The sequence below is a fragment of the Ranitomeya variabilis genome, chromosome 7, assembly GCF_051348905.1.
Source record: "Ranitomeya variabilis isolate aRanVar5 chromosome 7, aRanVar5.hap1, whole genome shotgun sequence".
Lineage (NCBI taxonomy): Eukaryota > Metazoa > Chordata > Amphibia > Anura > Dendrobatidae > Ranitomeya > Ranitomeya variabilis.
Window position 1 is genome coordinate 204,677,235 of NC_135238.1, and position 6,092 is coordinate 204,683,326.

Sequence of the window (6,092 nt, forward strand, 5' to 3'; positions counted from 1 at the left end):
CCCGCAACCGCCGGTCAATTTGAATAGCCAGGGACATGGTATCATTCAGACCTGTGGGAATGGGAAAACCCACCATAACATTCTTAATGGCCTCAGAAAGGCCATTTCTAAAATTAGCGGCCAGTGCACACTCGTTCCAATGTGTCAGCACGGACCATTTCCGAAATTTTTGGCAATACACCTCAGCCTCGTCCTGGCCCTGAGACATAGCCAGCAAGGCTATCTCTGCCTGAATCTCAAGATTGGGTTCCTCATAAAGTAAACCGAGCGCCAGAAAAAACGCATCAATATCAGCCAATGCCGGATCTCCTGGCGCCAACGAAAAAGCCCAATCTTGAGGGTCACCCCGTAAGAATGAAATAACAATTTTTACTTGTTGAGCAGAGTCTCCAGACGAACAAGGTTTCAGGGACAAAAACAATTTACAATTATTCCTGAAATTCCTAAACTTAAATCGGTCTCCTGAAAACAGTTCAGGAATCGGAATCTTGGGTTCAGACCTAGGATTTCTGGTAACATAATCTTGTATACCCTGCACACGAGCGGCAAGCTAGTCCACACTTGTAATCAAGGTCTGTACATTCATGTCTGCAGCAAGCTTAAGCCACTCTGCGGTAAAGGGGAAAAGAAAAAAAAAAAAAAATGAGAGAGGGAAAAACAAAACTCAAAATTTTCTTTCTTATAATCCCACTTCTGCAATGCATTAAACATTTAATACTGGCCTGGCATACTATTATGACCCCAGTGGACAGGGTCTCAGAGGAACGTGTAAGTCTGCGAGATTCAAAAATCCAGCTCATAGGGCTGTGGTAACTGGGTTGACCAAATAGCTACTCCTAACGCCAACACTAGAAGTAGCCGGGGATCATGCCTACGGTGATCGCTAGATGACTCGCGCCAGCCGGAGAATCTAACTACCCCTAGGAGAAGAAAACAAAGACCTCTCTTGCCTCCAGAGAAAGGGACCCCAAAGCAAGATACAAGCCCCCCACAAATAATAACGGTGAGGTAAGAGGAAATGACAAACACAGAAATGAACCAGGTTCAGCAAAGAGAGGCCAGCTTACTAATAGCAGAATATAGCAAGATAACTTATCTGGTCAACAAAAACCCTATAAAAATCCACGCTGGAGATTCAAGAACCCCCGAACCGTCTAACGGTCCGGGGGGAGAACACCAGCCCCCTAGAGCTTCCAGCAAAGGTCAGGATACAAGCTGGACAAAAATACCAAACAAAACAAAAGCAAAAAGCAAGGAAGCAGACTTAGCTTGAAATACAGGAACCAGGATCATAGGACAAGAGCACAACAGATTAGCTCTGATTTCAACGATGCCAGGCATTGAACTGAAGGTCCAGGGAGCTTATATAGCAACGCCCCTGAACTAACGGCCCAGGTGAGGATATAGGAAAAGACAGAAGCTCCAGAGTCAAATCACTAATAACCACTAGAGGGAGCAAAAAGCAAAATCACAACAGCGGTCCTCATGTGAGCCAGTTTCTTTGTAGCGCTTGATGGTTTTTGCAACTGCACTTGGAGACACTTTCAAAGTTTTCCCAATTTTTTGGACTGACTGACCTTAATTTCTTAAAGTAATGATGGCCACTCATTTGTATTTACTTAGCTGCTTTTTTCTTGCCATAATACAAATTCTAACAGTCTATTCAGTAGGATTATCAGCTGTGTATCCACCAGACTTCTGCTCAACACAGCTGATGGTCCCAACTCCATTTATAAGGCAAGAAATCACACTTATTAAACCTGACAGGGCACACCTGTGAAGCGAAAAGCATTTCCGGTGACTACCTCTTGAAGCTCATCAAGAGAATGCCAAGAGTGTGCAAAGCAGTCATCAAAGAAAAAGGTGGCTACTTTGAAGAATCTAGAATATAAGACATATTTTCAGTTGTTTCACACTTTTTTGTTAAGTATATAATTCCACATGTGTTAATTCATAGTTTTGATGCCTTCAGTGTGAATTTACAATTTTCATAGTCATGAAAATACAGAAAACTCTTTAAATGAGAAGGTGTGTCCAAACTTTTGGTCTGTACTGTATATTACCTATAAATGCTAAATATAAAAAAAAAAATATATAAAATTATAAGCTCTGTGTTTCTGCTACTTTACAAGGACAGTAAAAAAAAAATCACCGGTATTACTGATTGTGTGCCAGGCTGCGGCTGCTTGTCTTAGTCCAGTAGCTGTGTTTTTCTCCTTAGTAGGGGCAGTAGGGTCAGCAATACTTGATTAAAATCTCCTGCTCAAATCATGTGCTGTAAGCTGTAACTGGGAATTTGCTTTACTACCAGAAGCAGGAGCAAAGGAATGTAAGAAGTCTTGTGAATATGACTCTTTGTTCACCGGGTATAAAGGCAGCATTGATGGGCGGGAAATAAGTTTCAGCACCAATGCCCAGAAATTCACTATAGCTAGCTGGTAGCCACTAACGAAAATATTAAAAAGACATATTAATAAACCCGCTATAAATTATGCAATTCAGAGCTAGAAGGAGCAGATCCAGTTGGTTTTTACATTGATTTCAAAGAAACTAGTTAAAGGGATTGCTGTATCAAGACAAGTTGAATCTCACCACCAGCAAAGAAACACTCAGTGTTCTTGTTTCAAGATGTTTCCCCTCCATCCTGTAGAATGTAAGCCCGCAAGGGCAGGGTCCTCGCCCCTCTCTATCAGTCTGTCATTGTTAGTTTGCTTACTGTAAGTGATATCTGTAATTTGTATGTAACCCCTTCTCATGTACAGCACCATGGAACCAATGGTGCAATATAAAAAAATAATAATAATAATAATAATAATAATAATAATAAATAACACTAAAGGTGGAATCAGACTGGTTGCTATGGACAATTGGTAAAGTTTTGTTAATAGTTTTGTAAATGAGGTCTTTGTTCCTATGGTAAGAGTGTAATGCTGTAAAAAGGGGGAAGTGTTGTCATAGGGCCTAGAATATAATTACGTTTGAGGTAGATTATTATAAAGTCCTTTATTTTTTTCAGACGCAGTAAATGCATTTTACTTTTGGGAACTTTTCCTCAATCGCCCGGCTCCCCCAGCCTTGATGGTAGCCAAGGTGGTCTGCCATATTATTACTACTTGTGGTCAATATTAATTAATACCTGTGGAGATATCACTCATGGTCATATGTGACATCATCAAATACAGGAGGCCATTGTTACCTCACAGCATGATGTCACAATGACTGTGGGTCTATACAAACAGGTGTTCTGGGGCAGTAGCTCATTTCATAAGATGAAGACAAGGAGAGCGGAGGATCCAGGATCAAGGACACAGACTCTCATTTCAGGAGATGAAGATGAGGAGAGCGGAAGTTCCAGGATTGAGGATACAGGTAAATAAGAAACCTTACAGGGATATAATTTAGTGAACTTAGTGCCAACATGGACCCTGCAAGTCTACAGATAATGACTGTAAGGTTCTAGATTTTTTCAGTCCTTGCTGGTAGAATCTCTAGACTTGGGTGATGAAGGTTCTTTCTGAGGTCACACAGCGGAATGTTGGACACTGAGAGTGGTGGTTCGGTCATTTCAATTTAAGATTATTGGGGCAAAAAAAGTACCATTATTCCCCCACATAGGAGAGAGGTTGGTGTACAAACATTGGGAGAAAATATATTTATTTGTTTACTTTACTTTCTTTTTATTTATTTAGTTTACCACTTTATTTTCCTATTTTATTTAATTTACTTTACTTATATATTACTGCATTTACAACATTTTTTAAAAAACAAATTTAGTACACCATTTTTAAGAGTTTACGTCAAAACTTAAAAATGCCTAGAAAAGGGGGCTTGTTTATCTGCATAAAGTACAATATATTTATGACGCTTTCTACAGGTTTTATGCCGATACTTCCCCTCATATTATTTTTTTTCTTACCAGGGAGAGAATCTGAATCCTGGAAGGAAGATTGAAGAATCTAAAGAGAGCCACGCGATTATTTAGTGTTAATCATTTATTATGTCTGTATATTATATTTGTTGTCTTATGATGTCATTATATGCTGATTATATGGAACTAATCCTGGAATCAGTGCATCATGGCATCATATTGTTTAGGTGTCTGCTGTCTTATCCAACGGTATAAGGAGTAGAACATACATATTTACATGCTTTAGCACTACAGAGTGCAACTTTATATGTTTGCCAACTGTATAATGGTCCTGATATGATGCAACAATCCTATGTATATTAAGGAGTAGTGTTTGTAGGGGGGTAGTGTTCTGTGTGGGGGGGTACTGTTCTGTTTTTTTTCAGGGGAGACGAACATGGCCAAGCTATGAGCTTCAGGGTCTGATCTTATGAGGAAAGGTAAGGCGACTTACCAGGACAGAGAAGATCTGCTATCCAGAAATGAGTCTCCATATTGAATATCATTGCTATATATATATATGTCAGTTAGTTAGTTGTAGTATGGCCTTGGTCCAGGGTTCTCGAACTGATCGCCTTTTCCCGGGGTCAAGAAGGAATTTTTTCCCTGTAACACACATTGGCTGAACGTGTCCAGGTTTTTTGGCTTCTTCTGGATCATTGGCTTTAGGTAGAGGTAAAGATTGTATTTAATAAAATATGTTTAAAATCAATGATCGGTCTCCTTATGTCTTTATTTTTATACAGCACTCAGGTAGTTGTATATATTAGTTCTCATTTTTATGATCCATGGCTGCCACAATATGAAGGCAAACAGAAATAAAAGGGCTGTAATTATGTGTCTGCTAATGCAATGTCTGTATTTGTCCTTCCTAATACCACTACTAATGGCACATCCCTCCTAATAACACTCCTAGTGACACGTCCCCCCTAATACCACTTCTAGTGGCATGCCCCTATGCCTCTCCTAATAGGGTATAAATTGCTGATTGCTGGTGGTCTGACTGCTGAGACCACCAGTGATATCAAGACTAGAGCTTTGGAACCCTCAATATTGGGGCTCTGCAATCCTGTTCTGAATTAAGAGGAGGTTAATTTTCTATGGGACAGCCAAGTACAGCAGTCTGCTAATTTCAGAAGTCTTATAAACAATGAATGGAGTGAAGACCAAGCATGACCACTGTCACGTACACACTTCTCAACACATGAGGTGGGGTGCACCTGCAAGGGTTAATTCATCTCCTCTCATTCAATCCAACTCTCAACCTCTGTGTTAGGCTATAAAGTGAGCATAAATCACTATTTTTGTATAGAGTCCTGAGGAAGGACAAAGCCGTCTGTGTCCCCACCGTCTGTCCTCTTTGTGGCCGGCTCTGATGCGAGGGCTAATGAAAACTGTCAATCTGTCACTGTTGGCAATAAAGTCACCATTGGTCTCAGGGACACTGGGGCAGAGGTGACCCTGGTGCGTCCAGCCATGATAACCCCTGTCAATATCATACCAGGAAAGACTATGTCTATAACCGGGATTGGAGGGGGTCAGCCCTGCCGTGCTCATGGCCCGTGTGTACCTGGACTGGGGAGCAGGGAAAGGACTGAGAGAAATGGGAGAATCAGAGGCTATTCCCACCAATGTGTTGCTAGGCATGGACCTGGGGATGATGGTGTCCCACTATGTTCCTCCCTTGCAAGTAAATGCTACAGAGAAGGTGGAAGCAAGTGACCCACCTGAGATCCTGTGCGAGGAGGGAAAATGTCCCAATGCACAGGACTGTAAATATGTGGCAGCTGTGACCCGGAGTCGGGCTGCGGCTCAGACTCAGGCCCAGAGATTAGAGGGTGAGTCTCAGAGAGAACTGCCAGAACAGGAGGCCCATACTGTGGCGCCGAAGCCTAATCACATGGAAGACCCAACAAGGTCCCTGATAACAGACACTGAAGACTCAGCTTCAGACCAGGGCCTGGCAGTCACACTAGGCCAGGGCCTGCAGGCTGACAGTCAGAGCTTCCAGGAGGCCTTGCGGACAGATGTCAGTATGGAAGAGCTCAGATGTCTTGCAGACCAACCCCCTGCTTCTTCTGGCAAAGAGAGAGTATACTGGGACCAAGGCAGACTGTATAAAGAGACCCTCCCCACGGATACGACAGAATCTTGGGACTATGAAAGGCGGCTGATCGTCCCTTAT

At 42.0% G+C, this 6,092-nt stretch overlaps 1 long non-coding RNA gene across 1 annotated transcript; it reads left to right on the top strand.

Moving 5' to 3' along the window:
* Positions 1-3,242: 3,242 nt before the first annotated feature.
* Positions 3,243-4,619, top strand: LOC143785965 (uncharacterized). The gene is made up of 2 exons (XR_013218179.1): positions 3,243-3,369; positions 3,920-4,619. It is a non-coding gene; the product is annotated as an uncharacterized LOC143785965 (long non-coding RNA).
* Positions 4,620-6,092: the final 1,473 nt, after the last annotated feature.